Genomic DNA, 15314 nt, shown 5'->3' on the forward strand with positions numbered 1-15314 from the left:
AAACCTTGTGGTGGAAAGGCAAGAGGAGCACGTGCCTGCTGCACTCCAGCTGTTGTAGAGAATATGAATGCTCTGTGCTTAAAGCTTTTTTGTTGATTCTCAATGTACAAGACTTTTCTGTTCTATTTTTTTATTTAATGATCATCACCTGCCTAATAATGGACAGAAGCAGCACAAACATGGCATGCTGTCCATTTTGAGGATTTGGGCTGATAAGACTCCTGTAGGAAAACAATAAATGGAAAATGGTAATACACAGCAGTAGAAACATTGTACCTCCTTCAATAACAATTACTATTTGAATTTAAGAATGAATCTGAAAGAAAACATTCACTGTGCAGCCTTGTTAGATGCTTCCCACAATAAACTTGATAGCAATGGAGAAGTTAATTTAGTAGATTTAGTCTGAGAAATTATTTAGCTGGCAATGAATTAGACAACTGTAAGAGCACTTGTTTTTTTTTTTTCTATATATTACTCTACCTTATATCCTCTACAACCCCCTTTATCTCATTCAAAATTCCTAGTAACGTCAGTGGAAATAGTGCAAGAAAAGGACTGCAGAATCTGGCTCCTCAGGCAAGTGCCTAAGTGTGTATCCGCAACTATACCTGAACAGATCTGCTTGGACTAGCTCTAGCCTTGGTAAGCATCACTGGAGCAGTGAAGCTCTCTTCAGACTACCCACTGGTGCTATCCCAGCAAGAAACTTGCTGCACATGAGAGCAGGATGCCAGCAGTGAGCTCAGTGCTGCCGTGACTACATCTCTAGTAGTTCTCAAGGGTGTCAGCTGTAAAAGCATCTTCACAACATCTTCTAAGTCCTGAGAGCCCCTATGAGCTGTTAACAAACCTCAGTGCAGCGACTTGGAGAAGATGCTTAACATCTCACAAGATTTGACTTCAGCAGGCTCAGCACACACATGTTCAGCAACTTCATTCTGACCTTAAAAATCTTATCAAATGTTTAATGAGAAATCGTGGCTTGCATAGTGTGAAATCTACCTTTAAAGATAGGTGCCAAATCAGATCTCCCCAGTAGGGTGGTGTACTCTCAGAGCTTCTGGCTTGCAGGCCTTGTGGCAGCTGGATCACAGGAGAGATACATACGGCTCTTGAAAGCACTGTTCCTTGGTGAAGTGTCACTACTTTTACTTTAAAATATCCGGACACACATATTTGTGGAAAGTTGCTAGGTTTCCTTGAGTTTACCAGCTTCTGCTTTTCAAGAGGGTGGTTGGCGAAGCTCTCCCCGCCTGTATTTCTCAGTCTCACCGAGGCAGAGCTCTTTGGGATTTCCTGGAGAAAGGTACTAACTGCTAAGTGTACGGTGCCACTTTTTGGGGGGTGTCCTTTTCTTTTCTCTCTTTTCTTTTTTTTTTCTTTTCTTTTCTTTTCTTTTCTCTTCTTTTCTCTTCTTTTCTTTTCTCTTCTTTTCTTTCTTTTCCTTTCTTTTCTTTTCTTTTCTTCTTTTCTTCTTTTCTTTTCTTTTCTTCTTTTCTTTTCTTCTTTTCTTTTCTTCTTTTCTTTTCTTTTCTTCTCTTCTCTTCTCTTTTCTTCTCTTTTCTTCTCTTTTCTTCTCTTTTCTTTTCTTCTCTTTTCTTTTCTTTTCTCCTCCCTTTATTTCTTCTCTTTTCTGTTTCTTTCCTCTAAATGCCAGAGTGTGATTCTACTGATCAAATGCTCATGTCTCCCTGTATGCAAACCTGCTGGAAGATGCAAGGGTATTCTGGAATAAAAAAGAGGAGATCTTGGCTCTAAGTGTCAACCAAATCAGATCCATAAAGTCTGCTTATAAGTTTTAGATGGTTCTGCATCTCTGTAAAGACCCAGTGAGAAAAAAAGAGAAGCACTAGGTACACCTGATTCATCTTGAGTGTACCCAGCTATTACCCTGGCTTGTGAAGCACAGAACAATCATGTCTGCAGAGCTTCTCTGAGGGAAGCAGTGCCTGAAATAAATCCCCAGGTACAGTCTTGCCATTTCTGTTCTAAAAGACGCCCAACTTAGCATTGGAAATCTCATTTTGTTGTACAATATATACTTTTAGTAAGTAGTAGATGATTTCTGTTCTGAAGACCTTGCTTTATAAGGCCCTGATCTTTCCAGTGCTTATATGCTTGTTTAACTTTTTGTCTGTGAATTGTCCCTGTTAAGTCAATGAGATTACTCACATGCATAAACTTATACCTTTTTTTTTTTTGGTAATATGAGAGCACAGATAAGGATAGGATGTGAGAAAGGAAGTATTATTATCCTCATCTTGCAGATGAGGAACTGAAGCACAGCAAACATAAGATTCTGATTCTCCACAGAATGTATATACAATTAATTCTTAAGCATATGAGTCATTTCCATCAGGTTCACCATGCCCTTTGGACTGAAGGGTAAGGTTTGGTTTTCAGGGACTGTCTCTGCCACCAATTTCAAGTAAGTTACTTAAGTTTTGGTCCTGCGGCATTAAATTCAAGCGCTTAAAAAGTGTGGGGCAGGTTTTGCACGGGATGCGAATGACCAGGTTGAGATAAAGGAAGGTGACCTGACCCCTTTAACCTCAGCTCCGAGGCGTTACAGGTGGATGTCTGCAGCTGACGGCGTGTGACACCCCGCCGTGCCGCTGCGACCGGGTGCTGCCTGCCGTACCCACAGACCTGCAAGTCCCGGCGCCGCATGAGCCCGGACCCGGGAGCACCCGGCGGGGCGGCGCGGAGCCCGGTCCCTCTCCCGCGCCTCCAGCTCAGCGGAGCCGGTGGGGCCCCCCGGTAAAACACCTCGCCAGGTAAAACCCCGCCGCGGGGAGCGGGGGCCGGCGGCCGCCCCGCTGCCCGCCCGGGCGGCACCTGCGGGGCGAGAGGTGCCGGCGGGTGCGGAGCGGGCGGCGGTGCGGGGCGGGGGCGGCGGGGGAGGGACCGGGCGCGGAGCCACCGCCCGCGGGGCAACGCCGGCACATGGAGCGGCTCCGTGCCGCGCCGCCACAGCTGCCGCCCGCCCCGGCGTAGCAGGTACCGCGGGGCGGGGGGTCCCAGGCAGGCACCTGCCCCAGCCCCCGGGGGCGGGGAGGGCGGCAGCCCCGAGCGGCTGAGGCGCGGAGGTGAGGAGCGCGGAGCTGGCGCTGCCAAGAGAAGTTGCCGGGAGCGTAAAGTGGGAGACTGCGGAGCCCAACAGGCAGGTCTTCCCATTCCATCCCTTTCTTTCCCTCCTCCCCGTCCCATCCGCTTTTTTTTTTTCTTTTTTATTTTTTTAAAAATTATTTTATTTGAAAACATTGCGCCGCAGTTTGGGTGTGATGCAGGCGGTTTAGAGCTCTGCCTTAAAATTTCAGACACGAGTAGCCGTAAGGAGCTGGCCGAGAAGGGGTGCCCATTGATTCCAAGGGGAGGGAAGCGTGCGGGCCTGTCTGTTTTCGCCTCCTCGAGTCCGCTACAGCACTTCGGTCCGTTCAAAGCCCGAGTTCAAACTGCTCGCGCCTGTAATTTGCGGAGGGGAGGGCAGGTGCCGAGGTTGTAAAAGCCATTAGGAACTTGTGAAAGTAGCAGCCCCTGGGCGCTTGAGGGGAACGGCGTTAGAGGAGAAGTTGCTGACTTCCGAATAGCGGTGTCACCAGAAGTTTTCCTCCTTGCGATACAGCCCGTCACAGCTGGAGGTTTTCCTTCACCCTGCTCCGCAAAGTTAACCTCTCCACGAAGGGACGGGTCTGCTCTGTAGTTCTTATTAAAGAAGATGCGTGTAGTTAGGAACTGTCTGTGTGAAGAAACGGCTTGCCACTGCAGCAGTCGATTCTAAGGAAACTTTTAATCTTGTGCCTCAAGCAACCCGATTACTTCTTGGATTACTTTTCTGCCTTGGTCTAGAAGGTATGGTAACGCTGACAGATGTTGTGAAAAGCATTCTGCTTCCAAACTTGTTAACAGCTAGTAATATTATGTCAGAAAAATATTGTAGCTTATGATTGGAAATTATCTCAAAAAAGTAATGTTTTGTGGAGTGCAAGAATCCTTAGACCGGTATGGCCACTGGCTTAAACTGTGTAAATTATTGTAGAAGAATATAATGCTGGTTTTTTTCTTTTTCTCTTTTCTCTCCTTTTTTTATTCCCCTTGCACTGAGTCTGCTTACACATTTAAGTGCAAGTAGTGTTTTGAAATGACTGTGTAGGGATCAGAAGTTAGAATGAGAGCTTCCTGACTAGTTTGTTTGTTTGTTTGTTTGTTTTCAATAGCTAGATGCTACTAAGGTTACATCCATATGCATTTACTGTCCAGCCATCAAAAAATACCCAAATGAAACAAAGCAGGTATCTACTCCTGATTATATTTTATTTATGCATCTTAACAACCCCTTTGCTAGACTTTAATAGTCTAGTTTTAGAATCAGATGCTGTAATCCTTTAAAAGATGCACTGTTAGCTTCAGTTGACTGCTCACATTGATCGTTACTCACATGTGGACTGGAGTACCAAGTAGTGTGACTCTCTATTACATATTTTAAATGATCATTGAAATGTAAAGAAAAAGCATATTCATACATTGCATTTAGAAATAAGTACTAAAATTCCTTCCAAATACTTAGAAAGACTTAGTCTGAATCAACTAAGCAGGGGAATGTTCTGAGTGGCTTGTGGCGTTGCTCTCTTGCCTTGATAGTTAATCGCATGGTTTAAGGTGTTCAGAGTCTTAGTGAAATAGAAAAATTAAGGATGGGATGGCTTTTTATATGAACAAGTAGTCGCTTCTTAATTTTCCAAACCAAATTTTTGCCCTTAGGTAACTTTGTTTACTCTTCTTTCTCTTCTCTAATGAGGGAAATTGTAAGTCAGAAAACTGAGAATTGATTTGTTCATGTTACCATGCATGCACCCAGTATTTCTCTTCATGGATTAATATAACAGTAGCATACAGTGGTTCATACTTTTCCTTTTCATACTTTTCCAGAAGGTGTCATGACTTGCGTGCAAGAAGTTTCTTTCTAATATTGGCATGCTCTGCTTTGATTTTAACTTGTAAATGTTTGCTTTAAAACTGAATAAAAATACAGGACATAATGCTTAGATTGCCATATATTTTCTTCCCCCTCCCTGCAAAAGATACCTCAATCCTTAGCAAAGCCCCATCGAGTTTATTTTAATAACCATATGCCTTATTGCTTTATCAAACCTGTTGAAACTGCTGCATGTGGACATGACAAACTAAGAGTAGACCAAGTGCAAGACCAAGAACTCTTAAAATGATAGCTGTCCTTAGCAGAACTATGTGAGGGAAGTGTACAAAATACTGCAGAGCTCTGCACTTTCCTTAGTTCAAGTTTCTATTATCCTAGACTCGCTTCGAACCTTAAAGATTTTCTCACATGTATTAGTATCAGTGACTATTCATGTGCTCCTTTTTTTTTTTTTTGAGTAAAGTAGCCTGAACTCAGAGCTTGATCAACTGTAAGTCTAAAATACATACATATATATATAAAATATCCCTAACAATAAAGTAAATTATTTAAGATAAAAAGCCAAGGAAAAGGCAGATTTAGCTACCAACTGGCCAGACTGAAGTCAATGGAAGTCCAGTGTTGGACATCCCGAGGAGCCAAGATTTCAAACCTAATGAACTGATACCTGCAAGAGTCATCTACATCCTGGGTACAGCTTCCAGGGGAAGCAGTGGGAAGGCAGAGGCATAATGTGGAATTCTACCGACTGTCTTAATTCAGTCAGGAAGGACTGATGGAGCCCAGTAATTCAAGAAGGATAACTAATCTCTCTGGCTCAACATAATGATAGGAAGACAGGGTAAGACGACTCTTTTCTCTCTGCCCTTCATGCTCCCAGTAACCAGAGAAGCTTAGATGCTGATTTTGCATACGTCCTTTATCCCAGCTGAGTATTTCTCAGGGTGGCTACCTAACTTCAAGTCAGAAAAGTGAGGTGATGTATTTTCAGTAGGTCCTGTACTCACGAGTTGCAGTAGAGAGATAAGCTTGTCATACACTGGTGACTTTCCACCCCAGCTCCTGGCTGCCAGTTCTCACTCCAGGAATGCTTTGGTTGTGTGTTTTTTTACATAAGCATGAATGACATCTTTGTCATTTGTTTTATCTGCAGTGTACAATAAAAAATTCAATAGTCTCTGTCTTGGCATTAGTGTAGCAGTTTTTCTTTCCCTTGTGGACCTTATTACCAAAAACCTGGTTTGCTTGCCACTTCCACTGCATAGCGATGCAGAAATGTAAGTGGAGAATCAATCCACAATTCTACAACAATGCAAAACTTGTTTCTCATAACTAAAATTAGTAACTCCAAAATGAAGCCAAAAACTTTTCCAAACATATTTTATTTAAGCTTACACTAATGCCACAGTCTTGCAGAAAACAAGGACACAGGTCCAGTCCGTATTTCAGCAACAGAAAACAAGGGCATAATGAGTTGTATGCTGTTCTGGCAGATTGTTTTTGGCAATGTTTTCTCTAAAAGTCCAGAGGATATCAAAAGTCATGGATCACAGCCCAATTGTGTGGCTTTCTGTCAGGAAAAACTTCCACTGAAGACTTGTGGGATTTTTTTTTTTCTTCTGTTTCATGTGCAAGAAGAGCTGGGTCTGTAGTAAATTCTATTGTTTTTCGGTCAAGATTCACATATGTACTTGATTACATTTTTACCCGTCATTACTTTCTACTCTTATTAAAAATAATAGAATTAGACCAAAGAAAACATAGTAAAGTAGTAAAATGTAGTGCAGCAATGATGGGATCTTTAGAAAAAGTCTTGTTGTTATGAGTGTAAGGCGGGATATGCTGCTGGCGTTGTAGTGGACTTGCTCGGAATTCCCCTCCCAAGCGGCTAACTCCACTTTCTTAGGAAGTATAAAGTCACACAGAAAGAAAGGTTTAGGAACATGTTTTTCTTCTCAAAATCCTTCTCCCAAACAGAGAAAGGGGAGGAGGCTGCACTACTGGGCAAACGCTGTAGGGTTAAATGCAGTTGCTAGATACCATCAGAAGGATACTGGGAATACATTATTTCAGTTGAGGAGTGGAAGGTAAGGACTCTCATCAGTTTTTCTGGGAGTATAATTCTTTGGGAAGTGTTTTTAAATGCTTGCAATTCAATGCAAGAGTCAAAAGAGGAGAGACCTACTCCTCACTAGTATTTTTTTCTGTAATCCAAAGATTACTTTTTTCCCCTGCTGGCAGGGAACAGCATTTAGAGATGAGCGTGAACTCCATCTGAGGCATGATAGGCAGCCTCAGTCTTGTTAGCTTTATGGCGATTTTTAAACTGGAGGCTGCTTTAAATACCTTCCACTCATCCAAAGTAGCTGCAGGAGTTTTATCTCCGAAGTGGCTATCCAGCAAAACAGACTGACTTCAGCTGGCAAACTCCTGGCTTCCAAGGTCAACTGTGGTTTGTTGTCCCTATATCTGTAATCTGTACATAAGCATACCTACAACTTGGATTCTCTCCCTATATTTAAGTAGAATTATGTTAGAGGGTATGTTGTGATGCATCTTTATTAAAAGTCCAACAACTTCTGCCTCACCCTTTTTTAAGATACACCTTCCTTTATGCTTTAAGCTGATAGACAGTAAGATATTGCAGGTGTTTGGTGTGTTTTTGCACTGAGCAGGTCACTACCAATGCAGTGTCAGGACTACAAAGGTAGGTCCCAGTCTTAAAAAAGATTCATGACTGTTCTTACCTTTTTTTTGACCATTGCAAATTCATGGGGATAGGACAGCGTAGGTTTGGGACCTGCATGGCAAACTCCTGATTCTTGTATAAATCCCTCAAAATGCCATTCAGACTGCAGTTTTTGAAGAGCAGTCATGCTGAAATTGTCAAATTTTTTTAAGTTATGGGAACTGTCCACTTCTTACCTTATTTTGAAGTGTGCTTCACGTGAAAGGTTTGAATTTCTTCTTCCGATCCCAGTTGCTCTAGCTTTCTCAGTAAAAGAAAAACTTGCTCTGTAAGACAGATCTGATTCTCCAATGCGTTGCTTCATTTTTCTGCTTGTATCGACTCACCGAGAACAGTGGAGCAATTACAATATAAAGCTGGAAATGTCTATAGTGGATTGGGTCCAAAATATTTGCAAAAGTAGAGTTAACTGAAACATGTAGTGTGGAGAAACTTACTAATTCATTTAAATTATAGTAATTCTAGGAGTTATTTTTAGGTTTATTTACGGGAAAAAAAAATCACACAGCTCTCTAATATGCTTATTCAGGCTGGTAATGTCCTTTAATAATCCGTAACAGCTTGAACAGTTTGCAGGGAAATTAGGAAGCACTTCTGTGATCATGAAGCAGAGTTGTTAAAACCTCCTATGATTTGGACAAATAGACTACTGATATATTGTTGGTGATACCGGGCAATAACAATTCTAGACATAAAGGCATCTTTTTATGTTTTCTCTATTGCATATTTAGATACGCTATGCTAAGGACATCTTATATATATATATATATATATATATATCTCATATATAGATATAAAAAGTACAGTTTTGCATCTGCTGCTTGCCTTCTCTCAAGTGAAAGAACATCCTGAAAGAACATCCAAGAGCTCAGTTTGGCCACTTGAGAATATGCTGTGTTCTTAGATTGAGTGCCTTAATTTACACACCTCACCTTTTTTTAGTCAGTTGATTTATATGATGGAAATGTGAGCGTTTGCTTTGTCATGGTGAATTTATTCCACTTTTCTGCTTGATTTTTGGTGAATAAAGGTGACAGGGTTTAATGAGTTAATAAAATGTGTCCTTAATTAGGAAAATTACCTTCATATTTTTCTAATACTGTGGAAAAAATTTATAATGACTCTGGCTGCAGTTCAAAAACTTGAAGGAAGAACCTTTCTCGTATTTGTAAATATATCAAGTCCAGTAATTTGCACACAAAGTAAAAAAAAAACAGATTTTTAAAAATTATCTCTTTTAATGATGAACTGTTACGTGAGTATAGCTCAAACAAAGTAGAATGCTAAGACTGCTTATCGAAAACACATACAAGATGCGCTTTTTATGATTTGTCAGTGCTTTGACAAAGAATTCCCGAAGAACTGAGAATGATGTAGGATGTTTGAGAGAACTTTTTATACATCCTCACAATTGTTCACTAACATGGAAATTAATTTTACATGTGCCAGACATATAAACGTTTTGCATCTGCACTGTTAGCAGAGTTCTTTTCTTAATCTTGTGTGTTGAATTACAGAACTTCCTTCATTTTGCAGACAGGAGCTCTCCATTGAAATTTGACTGTATGCTCATAATTGTATTGTCAATTTGTGTAGTTAACCAGAATTTACACTGGGCAGGAATAGAGAAACGACTGAATAAACTAAACATCTCCCTAGATTTTATAGAAAATGCTGAATATGGATTTAGTGTAGAGGAAGACAAATCAATCCACTTTGTTTTAACCTTTTTTCTGTTTTCATGCGGTCCTTTAAAAGACCTGGAGATTTCTTTTTAAAAATAGAAATGGAAGGACACTGCTGGGCTTATTATGACTCTCAGTTTTCAGCTTTCAGAAAGGACCACCCCTCAACTTTGTAGTTATTATTTACATTGAGCTGTGTGATGAGGCGGAAATTAAAAATAGAATTAAAATGCTTCTAAAGTAGAGCCATTCACAGAGATTGTGAGGTCTAGCATATTAAATTACGATAATAAAGCTAATTATCAGCTGCTTGCTGAGAAATTGGATGTTTTTAATTAAAACTAGTTTGTAGGATTCTAGCAATTTTCTTCAAGTATTTCCACTGGTTGTGCAATACATACTACCTTTTACCCACATTTAGCAGCTTTCTTGTTGTGTGTTCAGTTGTATGTAGCACATTTGTATGTGAAGTTAAAAGTCTATTAAGAAAAAAAAAGATTAAATCTTTTGTTTAAAGTAAACTGAATGTTAAATACTTTTACATGGGTGTCTTTATTCATATCCTCTCTTGGTTGTTGATTTAAACTCATTGATTTCAGTGGATGCAAGAGGATGGCTCTGCTAGAGTGAGACCCTCTACTGCAATTAGAAAGGCAGCTGTGTTATCATTCTGCAGGGAGATGCAACTCCCAATTTAAAACCAAAAAGAGTGATGACACATGGGTGGTGAGACATATCACTCCTAACCTGTTGATAATGTGCAGATTCTCTTGTCAGCTATGTTAAGGGCTATCGGTGTTCAACTGTACTCTGTTTCTCAGATTGCAGCCTGGTTTTGCTTTCTCTATTTATTAAGCTTCTCTTTATATGGCATGGGTGGTTGAATCTAGGACCAATTTTAGGAGCTTTGCTTCAATTTAGGTTGTAAAGTGGGTTGGGGTTTTATGTCTTTGGTTGTTGGTTTGGATTTTTAGTTTGCTAAAGCTGCAGTCTGTGTGATGAGGAGCCAATGAGACATGTCAAAGACCACAAAGACAAGACGTGCTCCCACGGGAGCGCTCCGTTAGGGCCAGCTGCTCCGGTGACCTGGCCCAGCGGTCCCTTTTCCTGCTACGGGGCTGCTCGCGCATGCGAGGGTTGCGAAATCGGCCCTTTCCCCACGGTGGCTGTGGAAGCCAGGCTGGGGTTTGCCTCTTTGCTTGTTTGTTTTATCGCAGCTACCCCAGAGCTGCCACCGCTGAGGAACACGTGTTCCCCTCTCTTTTTATGTTTGCAAAAGCACCTGCAGAATGCCAGGTCTCTTGCAGGAGGTTTCTTCTCATCTCCTCCAGACTTCATGAACGCTCATGTTTTCTGCTCTGAGTCTTTGTGGAAAAGCGTACCTGCCCCCACGGGGTGCAGTCAAGACAGCAGCATTCCTTCAGGAACATTTCTGTCTGCTCAGCAAGGTTACACCTACAAATAGCCAGGAAACACGCTGCTCAATGTGGTGTACATTTGTGGACTTCCTGCAGCACCAGAAGCAGAGTTATCTGTAGATGGAAGGCCAGCTCTGGGTTTAGGTATGTTGCTGTAAGACCAAAGGGGCTCCTCAACTGTCAAAATTTGCAATTTCATTTCCACAGCGTAAGTGAGGTCCCATTGTGCTGAGTGTGAAGCATGTGTTTTCCCTGAGAAGTCAGTAACTACGTAGCTAGGGAACAAAGAAGAAAACAAAATAACTAGTCTTTGGCATTGGATTAGGTCATTCCATTGAATTGTAGTAATGGCCCAATCCTGCGATATTTTAATATCCTAAGAGAGCAGGGTTTCTAGAAGGGCCGATGTGCTTACATGTTTGTTTGAATTGATAAAATACTGTATAAATGCTAAGCATTCATTTTCTTGACAAGGAGGTTTACTTTTGAATTTGCATTGTAAAACGGGAGATGAAATAATAAACCAAGACTCGTGAATCATTAATTTGCTGTATTCTAAAAGATTAGAAAATCTTGACCTTGTAATGACTTCTTCATATTTACACTCAGAATCCCAAAAGGTTCCAAATCCACTTCTGGTTGTAATTGACACCAGATATAAATGGAGCAGTACCTCAGTGATTCATGGAACTTATTTTGGCATACTAAGATGTCACACAAGTTGTATAGTAGACAGAGTTGCAAGGAGGGAAATCAGTCACCTATAAATTTTCTTTAGGCTCGGGATGGTAACCTGGACAAATTCTGACTAATTTAACTCCAAATTTTTTGTGTGAGCATGGTCAGTTAGGTACTTTCCTATTTAAAACAAAATCAACTTAGCCTTTCAGGGGTTTTGTGTGTTGATTATTAATTAGCTTAAGACTGCAACATTTCATTCTTTTTCCAAAATGTTGTGGTAGCTTCATCTGGGAATCTGGTATTTGGAGTCTGAAGATCAAAATATACAGGTTAGAGGTCTGTATCCAAGAAGACTTGAAGAAGTAGTTTTATCTATTTTGAAGGGAGCAATGCAGCCCTTCCAATAAGGGGCGAAGCTTTGGAGCTATTTGGGTTCCTGAACAGAAGAAACATCTATTATCACCTAGGTGCTGATTCTTTTCCTGCTATAAATGAGAGCTACTCACATTCAGTGTTTGAGAACAGGATTGTTTTGGTCAGCTGTCCACCCAGCTTTTGATTTCCAACTTCAAACTCCTAAATTAGCTTAGAACGTAAATAGATGCAACCGCATTGAAGGCAATGAGGTCATAAACACTTCTTATGTTGGTGATGAATTTAATTCTGCAGATACAACTTAGAATCAAAAATGCAAACCAATTCTTTTTCTTGCCAAAAATGGAGATTTATTTAGGGTCTCATGTAATAAAGATTTCTGAAAAAGTATTCTTTTAGACAAATCTTTGTAAAGGTGTTTTAATTTACAAACTAATATCAAGTGGATACTTTGCAAATCCTGGTATCCGCACACATGGCTCTCTTGCTTTCTGGGAAGTCAGTGACAACATTTCTGCTGATTCTAGAGCACAGAAGGAAAGCGAGGAAAAACATGGCAGAATTACCTATTCATAGATTTACCATACCAAAAGCAAAGAGGTGAATTCTACTCTTAGCCCTTAAAATTTAGCCCAAGACATGTTATGCCCAGGTCCAGCATGAAAAACCTTTTAACAGTCACAGAGCCAAAACAAACACACTGCTGTCATTGCAGAACTGAGGAGGGGATTGTCCTGTCATGTATTCTTTGCTGACACAGAGCCTACACTGAAGATACCTGGGATTTCATTAGTATTTACCAGATACCACAGGATATTATAGTGTTAGAGTATCGTTTACCCTTGCAAGGGACTCAAAACATCCTTCAGGATTTTTCTTTAAGTTCTTTGTTTGTTTTTATCAATTTGCTTAGTGCTCGTGGATCTTAATTGACACTTAGGAGGCATGCTTAGTTGTTCTAAGTAATCATTAGAGGAAAAAAAAATAATTCCCTCATCTCTTTTCCACGAGCATTATTTTTTCTCCGTGTTTCATCCACGGAAAATGGATCAACTTTGCCTAATGTCCTAAAAACACCTAATTCAAGGATAAATGCTGAAGTCATCTCTTTGGGAAATGAGAGTGTCTGTTTCAGGACAGGCAGTCATCCAGCCTCACAGAAAGCAAGCCTAGGAGTATTCCACTAAAAAAAAAAAAAAACAAAAAACAAAAAACAAAACAACAAAAAAAAAACCAACAAAAACCCAAAAAAACTGTACTCTAGTTTACCTCCCCATGTAAGAACTGAGAAGTGTTTTCAAACTGAATCCTGCCTGATGGCAGCAAGAGGCAGGAAGGAGAACAGCTGAGAAGTGTGCTGCTTTGCTGCTTGAGTTGCAGAAATGCTAAATGTAAGGCTTCTCATGCCAAAGACAGGTAAATTCAGGAATATAAAAACAGAAGACATTTTCTCCTTTGGCCCCTCCTTCTGTCACTCCCAGTCCTGTTGAAGCCCTAGTGATGGGGAGAAGGCAGGTGCAGCCAGAATAAAGTGCCCTTCATGAGTGTGGCTCCCTTCTGGTGGATATTTTCTTGGGACATTTTCTTTGGTTGGTTGAGGTTCACTGTACTCTGTGGAAAAATGTGTAGTAATCAACTAGTTAATAGCAGCCAAGTGACCCTCAAAGGCAGTAGTAGATGCGTGGGCATTTCTGGTTTTCTTCCTTTGTGTTCAGTCATGCTTGCAGGAGAAATAAGGGACTATACCGAGCACTCGTACCATACCACCTGCCATAAATACACTGCGTTTCCAGTAACTGCGCAGGCTACCATTATATGGTATTCCTTCCTGCAAGAGAAGCTGTATTTCCCACTGACTACTTCATTAAAAATGGACCTATTGAAAGCTTTTCAGTTCCATAGGAACTGATGCAAATTCTTGAGTGGTAGGTGGCTTTCTGTATTTTGCATGGCTGTAGTCATTTCTGAGAATTATATATAGATGTTGAACAAATTGTTTCATCTGGAATTAAAGTTTAAGAGCAGAATAAAGCAAGACACAGCATTATTGGATATTAAGCAGTGCTATAGTACGAGTGCAACAGGCAGATTGCTCTGTTTTTGCAAACTGCATGAACCGAAATCTGTTCCCCAACCTGTCTGTCTACAGTCCTGCAGTCTATGCGCTCTTCTTTTTGCAAGTCTAGCATGGAGCTGGTGAGGGAAACCAGCTTTTGCAATGGGGGACAGCAGTATATTGAATCTCAAATGTACTGATGACATTCAGAAGCAAGTGAGGAAACCATAAAACATTAATAAATATGACCACAGCTATTATGCTTTCCCGCTGTAGCCTGTTGGGTAGCAGGCTGAAGATTTTTTTGGAGGAGAAAAAAAAAAAAAATCAGTTATGGAAGCTGGGCTAAAATGGTTGGGACGAAGTTTGAAGCCTTTCTACAGGAACTTAAGCCACTTAAGCCTCTTCTGCTCCCAACCTTCAAGAAAATGCATCTCCTTTAATTGCAGGTAGCAGGGTTGATGGGACAGGTATCTCAATTACAAAGAACAGCAAAGGGCCAGCTCCTCTGCTTAGTAGGATGTGAAGCCAGCCACATCATATAAAGTGGCGGCCATGGCTGAATAAAGATCTTGTAGGCTTTTTGTCCCCTCCCCACCTGAGGCTGCCTCAGCTGCCCACGCCATACTTCCAGGTGGGGACCAGGTTGTGCTGGGACCACCTGCTCCAGCAGCACATCTATTATCCAAAGGGCCACCAGCTGTCCACAGCCGGCGCTCAAGCCCTGGGACCTGCGGTGTCCCCTTCCGACTGAAAACGTGAATTTTGTTTCTACCCCACTAACCCTCCGCACGCTCCTCCCTGGTGCTTGTGGTCACTGGCCGCTGGCTCCTCGGAAGATGGTGTGTCGCAAGCAGAGGGCAGGAGCTTCCCGGTATCGCTGGCTGCACCGCGGAGCCAGCCATCTGTCAGCAAAACAGGAAGGCACGGGTTCCCTTTCCCTCCTGGGCTCGTTTCGCTATTTTTGGGAGCTGTGCTTCTCCCCCGCGCAGCAGCGGGCTGGTGCGGTCTGAAGGAAGGGCTCCCGGGCGAGCGAGGGGCCAAAGCCTGAAGTTGCTGCTCTGCCCATCTGCCGCGGCTGGAGGTGTATTCATTATTAATGGAGGTAGTGGCAGTTGCTGCTCAGATATGCAGCCCTGCCTGGGTAAATGAGACATTCTTCAGCAAATTGCTTCGTTTTTTGATTGCTGATTGTACGCGTGTCACCAAGCTGACTCAAGGTTCATCGATGCATGCTCAGTAAATTAGAAAGAACATAACTATGGATCAACCAAGAGAATGAATTCTGTGCCTACAATGACCCAGGGCCATTTAATTTTCTGCTTAATTTTGTTGCAGTCAGTTTGCATTTTGGGTTATTATGCAGTAGGAAATTAACAATAAATAACAAATTTGGTCCTCCTGTGCTTGT

General features: G+C 41.5%; 1 protein-coding gene across 1 annotated transcript in view; it reads left to right on the forward strand.

The window, feature by feature from the left end:
* Nucleotides 1-3786: 3786 nt before the first annotated feature.
* IKZF1 (IKAROS family zinc finger 1) overlaps nucleotides 3787-15314 on the forward strand; it is a 67746-nt gene continuing 56218 nt past the window's right edge. Inside the window, exon 1 of the mRNA XM_065627647.1 lies at nucleotides 3787-3855. The gene's annotated coding sequence lies outside the window, so the exon portion shown is untranslated. The remainder of the gene's footprint in view (nucleotides 3856-15314) is intronic.

This window comes from Caloenas nicobarica, chromosome 2, assembly GCF_036013445.1.
Source record: "Caloenas nicobarica isolate bCalNic1 chromosome 2, bCalNic1.hap1, whole genome shotgun sequence".
Lineage (NCBI taxonomy): Eukaryota > Metazoa > Chordata > Aves > Columbiformes > Columbidae > Caloenas > Caloenas nicobarica.